Genomic DNA, 14,437 nt, shown 5'->3' with positions numbered 1-14,437 from the left:
ATAGTCGTAAAACCATGGTTCCAACCTTTGTTGATGAGAGCCATGCACATGATGGGTGTAATGTCTTCTACATAATTGGAGCGGACCATGCAATTGATACGACACATTGGGATCCACATTCGAATTGAATTTAAATTCAATGGATAATCCAACCTTATTACATATGACACATATTTGATTAGCTAATAGGATCCGTATTCAGTATTACCTTTCTCCATTTGATTCTAAAACTTAATAGGAATCTGCTTGGGCAAGATGGGATTAGCTCGAATTCGCTAGTGCCTAGCAATGTTGTCAGTATCGGTATCGGCCCTGTATCATTTGGCCAACATTCAGGTGAATCGGGCCGATACTGATACTCAAGTGAATAGTTCTGAATCGGCCAAAAATAATTAAAAAATATTAAGTGTCAATCAGAACGTGACACATGTTAAAGCTATTAAAAAAATATTAAAAAATAATTTTAAGTATTTTTTACATTTTAAAAAAAATAGCCGATTCACTATCGATTTTCTGCCGATACAATACCGATACATGGCGATATGATACCCATCGGCACCGATACTGACAACATTGCCTATATTCAAACTGAATCCGACCCATTTACTTCCCTACCCTCAAATACTTTTATGCTCAAAAAAGTTATGGACCACAGGCCACACAAGCTTCTCCACACAGAATTGCTTCTCACGCTTCTACGTGTTTGTCAATTGTAAAAGGGAAGATGCTGCTCTAGTGGGACATAGAACTAATCATGTCTATCATGCTACAGTTGACAACAAATGCGATACACAATTTCATGAACACTTGAAGCCATCACGTGTAAAAGTCACCTCTAACTTTGCCTTCAATTCCAAACAATATTCAGTGAGCGCAATTATCAAAACGATTCATTCCTCTTTGCTGCAACTGGAAAGTAGAAATTTAAAATAACAGAAAAAATCAAGAAATGATTTCTGAAGGCATTTCCTTGCTTCAAAGACAAGTTCATTCCATCATTCAACCACACCATCTGCTTTTTTCTTCTTTTCCTTCTCAAATATCAATTGTCAAGAACTCCAAGCTAGACAATTCTGATCGTCCCACAATGTATTCATTCACCATCCTTTTCAACCATCACCACCTCTTCTTCCTCTTTTCTCTCATCTTCTCTGCAATACCATCTGTGTTCACCTCAAGCTGCTCTGTCAAATACCAGTACACAACCAACAACCAGAAATCTTTTGAGAATTGCATAAATCTTGAAAAACAGGCAGCTGCTCTCGCCTACACCTACTTCCCCCACAACTCCACCATAGATCTTGTGTTTTCTGGAGAATTCATCTCCCCTTCTGGCTGGGTGGGCTGGGGGATCAATCCCACCTCACCAAACCAGATGGTGGGTGCCCATGTTCTCATTGCCTTCCGACACCCAACCACCACTGAGCCTGTCCTGCTTCCCTATGTGCTCTCCTCAGCTGTCAAGTCACAGCAATCTCCACTAGTTTCAAGCACATTCCATGCTCCAAACATTACTTCATCTTCTCTTTTTGTTAGTGGCACCAAGGTTCACATCTTTGCCACATTCTCAGTGGAAATGAACCACACCACCATCAATCACATATGGAATCGTGGGCTCTATGTCCAAGGCTACTCACCAACCATCCATCCGACCTCGGCTGCTGACTTGGCCACTACACGTACCATTGATGTAAAAACTGCCACAATCACTAGTAGCTCCACTACCTTCACTACCAGCCTCAGAACTGCTCATGGTGTGATTAATTCTCTCTCATGGGGTTTTCTTCTCGTCCTTGGAGTTGCCTCTGCACGATACCTTCGCCAACTACCGTCGGCTGATTCAGTGTGGTTCTATGTGCACGTGGTGCTTCAGTTAACAGGCTATGCAGCAGGGGCTGCTGGTTGGGCCACTGGGATGCATTTAGGTATCCTGTCTGATGGTGTTGTGTATGGATTGCATAGGAAGCTTGGCATAGCAGTCTTCTGTCTAGGTACACTTCAGATGATGGCCATGTTTTTCAGGCCGAAGAAGACGCACAAGTTCAGGAAGTATTGGAAGTCTTACCACCACTTGGTGGGTTATGCATGCGTGGTGGTGGGCGTCATGAATGTGTTCCAAGGGTTCAATGTGATGCAATTGCAGGCAGGCTCACCTGCTAAGATGGCTTACTGCCTTGTGCTTGCCACCATTGTTGGAGTGTGTATTACACTCGAAGTTAACAGTTGGTTGGTGTTCCTCAAGAGGTCTAGAGAGCAAGAATCACAGTCGGAAGGGTCTGTAGACTTTGATGAGAAAGCTGGTGGATGGATGGCTCATTCCTCCTAGATGCACCGAGACATCTGAAAGTTGTCATACTGGTCTATGTTATTTCTAGAATTTGATACATTTGTTAATGTTGCTGTTAAACATGTCATGTTTGCATGAACATTGGGTTTTGACAGTGTCACTAAATCCAAGTATTTTATGATATTCTTCCAAAAGCAGGTACATGTGAGGCCTGATCAGGTGCAATCACATTGCACAAAATATGTGCCGCTGCACCTGACCGTCTGCAATCTGTCAGATACAGCCTGTGGGTCCGCATGCTTTAACCAGTTCCTTTGCTGGTTTTGTGGGCCCAACAACAGGTGGATAGTGGCCAGTTGCAGCCGCACATTTTTGTTGTGCAATGTGATTTGACAGTCGCTCTAAATTGTCCCTCTGTTGGTGTTTGCTGCTAGACCCATGGCCAGTTGGCAAGAACCTTCAATATCTTTAGCTCTTCATGATTTTAGTTAGGATGGCCCCCACCTATGGACCTCTGTTATTTAATATAATTTAGTTAAATTATTTTTTTTTATTTTAATTATTTTTTAATTAGCTTTATTCATTATTTTAGATTTCAATTCTTTCAAAACTATAATTTAAATTTAAATGGAATGACTCTAAATACAAGCTGAAATTCTTTTAAACTATATTTTGTCTTAGCATATTTAAATTTTTTCTAAGAATGCTATTTTTTCAGAAATGTATTTAAGAATTGATTTTCACTAGGGTCGACTGGACCCATTAGCGTTTTGAGTGCTTTTTATTTATTTTTTAAGTCTTAATTTAAGACTCTATTTATGTATATTGTATAACACATATTATCATTATCAAATTATCACTTATAAAAATATTTATGAATATTTATGAAAATTCTTCAAAAAATCGAAGGCATTACATCCAACCTCCCTAAAAAATATTTCGTCCTCAAAATTTGACTAGGGTTACATACCAAATAGGCTTGGATATTTCGCTTTCATCTCTGCTTTTGGCTCCTATGTACATTCTTCGAGTCCATGGTATTGCCATCGTACCTTCACTGAAGAAATAATCTTATTTTGCAATACTTGCTTTCGTCGATCCAAAATCTTTATTGGACGCTCATCGATTGTGAGATCCTTCTGCACTTCTACCTCATCATATTAAATAATATATGTCGGCTCCAGCACATATTTTCTTAATATCGATACATGAAAAATATCGTGGATGTTCGACAATTGTAGTGGGAGTGCTAATCTGTAAGTTGCGCCTCTAATTTTCTCGAGGATGGAGAAAGGTACATACCTCAAACTTAGATTACCCTTCTTGCCAAACTGAAACACACTCTTGGTTGACGATACTTTGATGGATATATGATCTCCGACTTCAAATGTGACTTTACAACACTTTGAATCCACATAACTTTTTTGGCAGCTCTGAGCGGTTAGAAGTCTCTTCCGTATCAACTACACTTGGTCAATGTAGTGCTGTAGGATTATTGGTGACTCGATAGCTCGATCAACAACCTCACTCCAACGTACTGAAAACCTACAGGGTCGCCCGTATAAAACTTTGTATGGAGTCATACCGATGCACGAATAATAACTGTTATTGTAGGTGAACTCAGCTAGCTTCCATTCCAACGTACAAACACACAACATTTAGAACCCCTTACCTTTTGCAAAAACTCTCCTCTTAGCCGAAAAACAAAGTTTTTCCAAGCGAATCGGTCGTCCACTTCATGTGGTGGCTGCGGCTAGACGCTTAGCCCAGTTTCTCCAACATGTGTAGGTTCATTCCTTGCGCAAAAGGAAAATCATAAAGAAAAAAAAAGAGAAAAAAGAGGAAATAAGGGATTTTGAGAGAGAGAATAAAAGCTTTAAAAACTAAAAAAGGGCCAAATAGGGGGGCGTGAGCCCCTCCTCCCTTTTTATAGACCATAGGGATTAGATCAAGGGGTTGGGCTAATTTTAGCCCTTGATCTAATCTCTTCTAGTTTCTTAAGTTTTCTTTTCTTTTTTTTTATTGTATATTTTTTTTCTAAATAATGACTTAGGTTTATCTTATATTATGTAATATATTTATTGTATACCATATGAGATGTGTTCATATAGGCCGACACCCCCATACGGGGTCTTTTCTTTCCTAAATGCTCATAGCAAGCAAGTTTGACTTAGTTCTTAGGTATCTTTTTTCTTTTTTCTTTTCTTTTTTCACTTTCCTTTTCTCATGTTCTTTTCTTCCTTCTTTTTTATTACTCAGCTCCCATCCTAGAAAGATCTAGGATGAGACGTCCACCTCCCTTGGGATGCCATCCCTTAGATATTAGGCAAGTTAATCTTTTCAATTCTTTCAAAACTATAATTTAAGTTTAAATGAAATGACTCTAAATACAAGCCAAATTATTTTCAAATGCATATGAGATTCTTTTAAACCACATTTTGTCTAACTTATTTAAATTTTTTCTAAGAATGTTATTTTCTCATAAATGTATTTCAGAATTGATTTTCATTAAGGTCGATATGACCCATCAACATTTTGAGTGATTTTATTTTATTTTCTAAGTCTTAATCTAATACCCTATCTATGTATATTGTATAATACATGTTATCATTATCAAATTATCACGTATAAAAATATTCATAAATGTTTACGAAAATTTCTCAAAAAACCATGGGCATTACCTAAACCCCACAACCCTTTGGGGGGGCATGTTCTTAGGGTAGTGGCACATTGACTTGCAATAGAACCTACTGATGGCTCAGTACCAGATCTATCAGGATTATACCTGAACTTGCTCAAATAACAAATTGTCAGGTTCGTGTTTGGGCTTTACTAGGTCACGAAAATGAAATCCTAAACCCAGATATGTATAATTTCAACCGTTTTCTTTAAATTAAAATACATAAAAAACACTTGGGTCAAGTTTAGTACCGGACGAAATTCATAACCCAAACTTGACCTGCATATTGCTTGAGTAGAGTTTAGGTCGACATCAATATTATTCAGATTAACACTTTTTATGCCTGCACCGAAGAATTCAGGTTAAGGTCAAGTTGGGTACCCGGTACAAACTCGACCAGTTGACAGCCACCCGGGGTTTTCCTTGTCTCAGCGAGGGTTCCTCGTCATAAAAAAACCACAGGTTGGACATGGAAACTGTCAAAGCTTGGCCCAACAACCTATTCATTATTTGTTAAAACTGTATTTACATATAGATCAGGACCTAAATTAGAACTCAATGTCAAGTTCAGAATCTGGTTACTCTCACTTGATAAAACCTATTCACTATATGTCAAAATATGACTGAATTGGCTTCGGTAGTACCAAACTTGTATCTGGATCCAAATACTAACACTAGATCCATTATAAAACAGGCACTTTCAAAATTTCTACTATAAAATGCTGGGTCTTAATCAGATCTTGGGTTGGATACAGTCAAGTTGATAAAAAACTTAAAGCAAATGCAGGTGCATCTGCTAATAGGGTCTACAGGTCCAACCAAATTTGGTAGCGAACCCATCTCATTATGCCCAAAATGTGGTCGTATAGTACAGAATATCAGCTCATGCCCCCCCTCCCCCCATTTTATGATTACTAAGAGTATAGAGAGTCCCACTAGCCCTTGAAGAAAGAAGGGTGTATCTGGTCCGGGTTTGGAATAAACATGGGTGGAGTTTTAAGTTCTTTCAGTGATCAGCAATTTGCCTCGAATTGGGTTTCAGTATTTTCACATCCAAACCCGAGTCCAACTTATTAAAGACTGACAAAATCCAGTCCGTTTACATATAAATGTACAGGGTATGAGATCCATGTTCTCTTATAGGTTCTCTCCATACCATTGACAAGAGAAGAATTGAACCCAAAAACGAAGGAAAAAAAAAGAGACGGCAGTTCACACATTGAAGGGCAGGCTCGGCAAGCGAGGAAGGAGGTCAAAGGTCTGTTGTCCTTCCACTGCCACAAGTGAGAGGTGCTCGCTGCTCTGTGAAGCCAGCCTTGCGCGGTACCCTCCTCTCTAGTGCAGAGCACACCCAGCCCTTCGACCAGGTAAGCTATGCCAACTCTAGGCTTGGAACAGGGCAGACCGTAAAGGGAACCCCAACCTCACCGAGACTGACCAACATGTGGTGCTGACATCCCATATGCCCCCACTTGGGTTACAAGCCCACGTTACTGAGCTCGGCGACGAATGTTTGCAGATTGTTGACCTATATGCCGTTAAATTTTAAGCAAAACCTTCGATATGGGACTTAACTTTTAATAAATTATGCATTTCTTGTGCATATGTGACCTTTATGCCACCTTTTATGACCTACGGATAAGTGATAACCACCATTAGAACTTTGTTAGGGCAGGGAAAGTGAATGGAAGGGATTGACTGCCTTGTTTTTCTGGTGGGATTGAAGACCACCCTTGGGAGAAAGAATATGGACTAGTTTCCTTTCATCCTTTTCTTCTTCTGGTACGAAACCACTGCGAGGTAGAGAAGTTACTTCTGTCCATTCGCCTGTATATGATGGGCTTCTCAAATACGAAAATCTGCTTGTTCCGAGGGCATATCTCCTCCTCAATCTATTATTTCCTAATGACAAAAAAGCTAGCTTGGAATACAATTATTTTTACTCAGTTGGGGCATTTTCTTATTGAAATCCTCGTCCACCTTTTTTCTTCATGCCATATTACACCTTTTTCTTTGAGAGAGAGAGAGTCAGGTGACATTGAAAAATCACCACCGATGGTGATTTTTAATATCCACCGCCCATCCTGGTGCATCAAGGTCCTTATGCCAAATCCACTATTCAAAAGAATCTTGAGGGATTTGGCGTCCAGAGCTTTTGATTGAATTCCCTTAAAACATTTTCTGATGCAGATGGAGCCGGATGACTGGACAATCACATTTGTATCTTAAATACGAGCAATTTCTTGAAAGGTTAGGTTCTATCTTAAATATTTGAAACCTGAGGCAGCTAAACGTAAAATTTGCCATGCCTTAGGCACCTATATGTAAATTATCCAATGGTTTTTGTGCCCATTCTTCTTCGTAAGCAAGTTATATCCATCTAGAGATGTCGGAAATAATATATTGTTTGGATGCCTTTCAAATTTTGGAGACAACCATTTGTTTCAGCAGTTATTTTGATCAATGTTGTCAGTACCTGTATCGTTTGGCCAAGGCCGATTCTCAAGTGAATCATTCTGAATATGCCAACAAATAATTAAAAATATCCGATTCAAGTCAGTATCGTGTCGATTTTCTGGCCATACTATGGGTATCGGCCAATTCAGGCCACTGATTTTGATATCCATCCAAAAGCTTAGTTTGTCATTTAGGTAAAGGACCACCTTTTTTTTATGGTAGATGCTGGGTGATTAAGGCCCCGTCCCATCTCATTAATTACAAAAATAAATTACAGATGACCTTCAGTCCAACAGCCAATCTGATGGCTTATGTTTCCAATACATAAATTTACAGTTTTTGTTTAGCAAGAGAAGAATATAACCCAAAAGCAGGACATGGATTCCTATAGAAGCAATGCTTCTAAAGCTTAAAGTATCAGCAAATTTATTAATAAGCTCAATCATCCCCCTTCCTTCAAATGATGCTTTTAACACGACCAACCAATCTTGCAGTTCGAATGCATGAGGTAAAGAGCTACTTGAATATGCAAAGGCTACACGATATGATGTATTTCACACTCATACAGGTGGGCAGTGGGGAAAGTGTAGAGATTTACGTTGCAGACATCGAAAGAGTCATGGTCAATGTGGCACCCTTCGGCAAATCCATATCCAGGTATTAATCAGATGCTACCTGAATTTTGTGTAAAACACAGAAAATCGCTGTGTGCCATGGAGAAGCAAAAAATCACAACAATTTTCCGTGTTTTGTGTGGCCCAAATACTTTGCAAAGTGCACCATTGCAGAAACTGACTCCATTGCAGTTTAGGCCTTTACACAATATTGACTCAGTCTGGTCCTTTTATTGGAAGACTTTTGGCTGCTATGTGACCTACGTCCACGATATATGTACAATAAATAAAAATTTTCCATACAGCTTTTGAAATTGTTATGCTTATTGTGACAGTTTGTCCTGAGACATATTCTAGCTTGAGAACTAATATAAGATAAAACGATGAGACATAGATTTGATGAATTATTATTATTATTATTTTTGGGATGAAGGCGTAGTTGTTGTTGTATTATTATTATTATTTTTGATAGGCAAGCTAAAGTTAGGCAGACGCTTACCAGTTATACAACGATACCCTTGGGATTCCAGAAATGTCTCAACACAAGGTGACGTGCACTAGCTGCTCTTACCAGACAAGCAGAGCCCCCCGTTGGTAGATTTGATGAATTATATGAATATGAACACATTACAACAATTTTTATATTTAGCAACGGACAAAATTGTCACTAAAACCCACAAATTCTGTCGTTGTGGCATTAACGACCACCACTATATATTTCATCACTAAGTAAATAACTGTCACTACTGTATAGTTTTAGTGATGGTACTTTCCATTACTATTAGCTGTCACCTTTAGCAACAACTTTAGCTTTAACCGTCACAAGATCCCTTTATTCAATAGTGACAACTTACACTGTCACTAAAGGTGTTTCATTAAGAAAAATGTAAAATCATCAGCTTAAGATGTCACTAATAGACATATGCTAACAAATATATATATATTAGCTATTATATATATGTATATAATCTGTGTGTGGATAAGTGGTTGCATCCAAAAAGCCTCTGGGGCACATTCAGCAAATGTTTGAGGGTTTTGTTACAAGCTATTAAAGAAATGGTTTTGAGCATTCCCTGTAATTTGGACTTTCCAATTTGGATGTTATCTCTGAAAAAACTTTGCGCGTCCAAATCCATTCAAAATAAGAAATGTACCATCTTTGTCCAAATTCATCCCATTTGAGGCAACCCCCACAGTCATCACACCTTGCTATACACAGCAAGCATCCACAGCATTGGAGGAGCTGGTGACCCTTCCTCTCCAGGCATTCTTCCCTTATGCAATCAAAGATGGGATTGGCATTCCTGTACTTTGGACAGACATCAACATCGATCACGCCACAATCATCGCTTTCTTGCATAACAGATTGCTTGTGGCCGAAATATCTATGCATGCCATGCAGTTCTTTCTGCTCACTCCGCTTCAGCATTGAGTTCAGGCTGTCAGTGTGCTCTGCAGTTAGACTGTTGAGGCCATGAAGAGCCAGGCGCTTTTGAGGAAGTGGATGATCACCCCTTTTGTCAGACATCAACATTGATCGCGCCACATTCATCTTTTTCTTTCAGAACAGAGTGCTTATGACTGTAACATCTATACATGCCATGCAGTTCTTTCTGCTCACTCTGCTTCTTTATTGAGTTCAGGCTTTCAATGTGCTCTGCAGTTGGACTGTTGAGGCCATGAAGAGCCAGGCGCTTCAGAGGAAGTGGATGATCACCCCTTTGGCAGAAGTAACATGAACACATCCGGGCAGGGAAAGCTATGCAAAATAAAATAACCAAAGTTGGTGAAATATATGCATAGACTTATCAAAATGAACTATCCACAGCAAGCTCATTAAGGAAATGAAGGGATGGCAGTGGACCGGGGCGGGTGCAGGGGACAAGGTTTCTTCCTCCGCCACGTCTCAAAAAAATTTCCTCCATCCTCATGGTGGGGGACTTTGGACCTCCATCCCCGGCCCCGTCTCAAAATAATCATCCCCGCCCTTCCTCGGTCCCCACGGTATTCAGCACGTCAAATTTTGGTGTTGAAGAAAAATACATTTTCAGAAAATCCCAGCCCCCGGTTCCTGCTAAGAAATGCATAAATTTTTGTCTCAAGATGACAATTCCACGAAACAAAGACAAAAACGAGGCAAAAAAAATTGGGCAAAACTCTAAGACCACCAACAAGAAAAAGGAAAAAACCGACTTTCTTTCAAAGAAAAAGAATAAGAAGGCCAGATTATTGTTTCAGAAGACTCACCTGGCTATCGCTACGGCTGTGTTTGTTCGGAGGAGAGGAAGGAGAAGAAGGAGAGGCCGAGAGGGTCGAGTTCAATCACTCACAGCAATTTAAGATGATTGCATTGGTTAAGTGCATCAAATAAGTGGACATCACTGCCAATCAAGGAAACAACTAAACTAAATAACTACAACAAAAAGAACAAAAAAAAGGAAAACAGAAGAACATAGCATAGAAGCTTAAGAATTCAAGACGAAGAGAATCAGTACTGATGATTCTTATCAGCAATTAACAAAAAAAAAACACGTCACATACTTGGGAATGACTTAGGGCTGGGTAGGTCTCTAGGAGTTTGAGATCCTGGCTAGGTGGATTTGGCTGATCGAAACCACCCCTCTCAAACTCATCTTGCCCTCAAAGCGAGAACTCCGAGAATGAGTTGTTCACCTAATCTAGTTCCACCTTATGGGTCATAGGTGCATAATATGAAACCATATCTCAAAGTTGCTCTATAACCTGAATGAACCAAGCATGATGTCTGAAGCAACCAAAGTCACGCGAGAAGCCTCCAGGTTAAACAGATTATATCTGATCTAGATGAGTTGAAGATACGAAGCATCTTTGAGTTAAATAACATGAGTTTGGATTTGGTTAGTAAATTGGATACGGGAAAGTTTTGTGATTGGATTTAACATACTCATATTTAAGATCATTTTAATGGTTTCAGGGATATGGATATGAGGGTCTGTGGTGGGATTATGAGAGCTTAATATACGTGACATGAATTCTGAATTTGGATCTAAATCTTCTTGAATTGAATTTGGGTCTTGAGAAAGGTCTTGGATGAGTTCTAAGAAAAAAGTTTGTATTGGGTCTTGATTGAGCTTCGAGGTTAACTAGGTGAAAGAGCAAGGAGGAGAAAAAAGAGGAAGCGGCCAGGGTGACTCGATTGGAAGGTCAATCTCCTTGGGTGGCACTAGTTGAGGGCAGTGTCAGAGCCTGCTCTTGAGCTCATTATACAATGTTGTCAGTATTAATCAGGCATCCTTGAGGATTTTTTGCGTCATGGTTTGCAAAAAAAAACCCTTGCACATCTGCACCCATTGAAGTTCTCATCTAACATCTCGTTGAATATCTAATTATGCGGTTTTGAATTCATTATTGATTCATGCTTGCAGCAACTCAAGGGTCTTTCAAGCACGTTTATTCATTTTTCTATGGAGTTCTCAAGAGGGCTCCTTGATTGCGATACAAAGCAAAACCAACTACCATAACAAGTCATTTAATGACTTCAGAAGATAGTGACAGTCTATTGTCACTCTACTATTTTACTTGTCAATTGAATCGTCTATCTTGCACTATAATCAATCTATCTTGACTGCATCCTTCAAGTCAAGTATATGATAGGACATTGTTGGTCTAAAGTTCAATTGGTGTAGAGGGGTAGGCTAGGGTTTAAGGGGAAGCTTTGGGTTTGGTCATCTAATATGGAGTATTATATATGTAAAAATATTTTTGGGAGGATTTTTTAGGGTTTTTAAAAGGTCAAGACTAATTTATTTTTAAGATAGGCTAGGGCGTTATAGGTTCAATTCAATTTTTTGGGGTTTGATAGGTTTTAAAGATTGGACCATATCTCAACGACCAAGATGAATTTTTGGGATATGTAAACTGGGTTTGAAAGCTAACAGATGTACGTTCGTAGGATAAAAATTTCAAGGTTTTTGGGCTTAGGATCAAGCTTAAGAAATTTTTTGAAGTTTAAAAAATGTTAGGTCATCAAGATCTAACGTTGGATCTAACAAGTTTTAGTAAAATTATTATATCTACAAATCAAAATCTGATTTTTCTGATCTGTAAATTGGGTTCGATTTAGGACATATAGGGTTAACAAAAATGACGTTTTTGGATTTTTTTAGGATTGTTAAAGGGCTTAAAGGGCCATAATGAATTTTAAAAAATCAGGCTTGAATGCAGGCTTGTATTGATCCTTGCTAAAAACACAGAGAAATTTGGCCCAACTTTCGAAAGTCAAATTGGAGGCCACCAGAAGTTGGATTTGAATGACTCCAAGTTTGATTTGGAAGCGCCAAAAATGTAAAATCTAATCTCAAAGTTGCAGACGATAACTAAGTCACTACTAACCATGTGGATCAAATACCTCAAAGTGTCATATCAGAATTGGATTAAGAAGGGATTGAGCCCCCCGTAGAGGAGAGACAAAACTAACAGGGTAGAGATTCGTAAATAGTACCAGTAGCGCCATGCACACACATGACTATGACTATGAGTACTTGTAATACATCCCAAAATAAAATAAATCCTTTGCTCAACATTAAATTTTACGTAGATTTTATATAACTACCTTATTGTGTATTACATTTGGTGTTCAACACTTTATTATATTGTATTATTGATGTAATGCAATTACGTAAGCTTAAGTGACAATCCATGGTTATGCTGGCACGAAGTAACCTAAGTTGAGCACATTCAGGTCTTCTAGGACTAAACTTTTATAATATCTCACGTTAAAAGTACCAACAAGAACTTTAATATGTAGCTCCACACGAACAACTTTTCTCCATAAACCTCTTTCAAAAACTTGAGCTTGGCATCGTTGTTTCAACCTTGTGATAAAAAGGATTTAAGAAAAGAGATCTCAAGCCTAGAGGCACGTTCTTAAGATCGCTATCTTTAGAACTTCAATCGCCCTACTCCGGGAATTTCGAAGATGCGAAAAAGGGTTTGTTGCGACTGAGTTCCCAGGATACAACTAGGCTTGAACCTCAACAGAGTCACTGCTTCGCAAGAACAAATGATCTCTACCACACTTGAACTTTGCAAGCCAAATCGAGAAGAAAGGAAGAAGAAGACTGAAGAGTAAAAAAAAATGTTATATTCTAAAAGCCGAAAAAAGAAGAGATTTATAGACTTATTAGAAATGCCTAAAACGTTTTGAGATAAATGAGATTAATAGCCATAATCCTGACGGTTTGAAAATAAGACGAAAAGGTCCTTGAACGGTCACTCACCTTTGGCTGTCAATCAAAGGCATTCAAAACCATCCAACAGCCACAAAGCGCCATAAACTCAATATAAATGCTATTAAAACTTTTCAAACGGCCAGATATCTCAAAACCGAAAAGACAAAAATAGACATTTGCACCTCATACGCACTGCTGTGCGAAGTGCAAAGTGTGCCATCAAAATGCCACATTGCGCCTCAAGCACCCTTGCGCAAGCGCACGAATGGTGCATCCATTGCTACACAAAGCGCAACAACGTTCGCAATCCGCCTATAGATCCAAGGCTCACCAAAGTAAAGAATAAATAACAAACTCTCTATTTAAACCACTTGAAAAACTTTTCTCTCTTAGATATGGGACTAATTAAACTTTTTCAAAGCACTTTTTGGTAGTAAACAAAATCACCACAATTTTATATTTTAAAACTTTTCTAACAGGCATCAGTCTGATCATCATACCTTTTCACCGTGAATCTACCCAAGAATTGTGCACGGGGGTTGTTCTGGACATTGGGGATTGGAACCCAAACTGTAGAGGGTGGAGAGGTTGGAGAAGTGGGAGTGAAGTATACTATGTTGATTACGGGAGGCGAGTTAGGTGCAGAGAAATCTTGGAAGAATTCAGTCTTGTAAACCCGCACTACATCTTCATCGATAGCCTTAAGGACCAATCGATAGGTGTAATGTCCAGCACTATGAAATTTTTTCTCCATCCAACACTCTTAGGAACTTGAGGATTGGTCTGGGCATTTGAGATAAGAACCCATTGACCAGAAGCAGCAGTAGGTGCCACAAAGACCACTGCTGCAACTGTGAGCAGAAGAAAAACAAGTGCCTCATTGCAGTAGATGAAGACTAGTACGACAAGCTTGTATGAGACTGAGTTTGATGGAAAGCAAGGAAATTCTTATGAAGTAGAGGGTTGATGGATAAGCAATATATTGGCTGCTCTTCAAGCCGATGTTTATAGGCCAAAGTTGGTGCGGTCAGTCGTCATGTTAGATACTGTGCTGTGTGCTGGGATGGAGTCAACCCGTTGAGTTGTTTGATGGAATTATTACTTGCATTTCTGCCTTGTGATGTTTGTCATGGCAAAATTTTCAACAATAACTTGTGATGAGCTGATGGCCCCTTTAAGCAAATTAAAT

General features: G+C 39.0%; 1 non-coding gene and 1 pseudogene across 1 annotated transcript; one reads left to right on the top strand and one right to left on the bottom strand.

Moving 5' to 3' along the window:
- The first annotated feature begins 1,087 nt into the window (after positions 1–1,087).
- LOC149838458 (cytochrome b561 and DOMON domain-containing protein At2g04850 pseudogene) lies at positions 1,088–2,326 on the top strand (annotated as a pseudogene).
- A 3,841-nt stretch (positions 2,327–6,167) lies between these two features.
- LOC149838457 (signal recognition particle RNA) lies at positions 6,168–6,471 on the bottom strand. The gene has a single exon (XR_016432261.1).
- Positions 6,472–14,437: the final 7,966 nt, after the last annotated feature.

This window comes from Nuphar pumila, chromosome 5 (genome assembly GCF_984573655.1).
Source record: "Nuphar pumila chromosome 5, dmNupPumi1.hap1.1, whole genome shotgun sequence".
In the NCBI taxonomy this organism is placed as follows: domain Eukaryota; kingdom Viridiplantae; phylum Streptophyta; class Magnoliopsida; order Nymphaeales; family Nymphaeaceae; genus Nuphar; species Nuphar pumila.
This window is presented reverse-complemented; position numbering and strand designations above follow the sequence as displayed.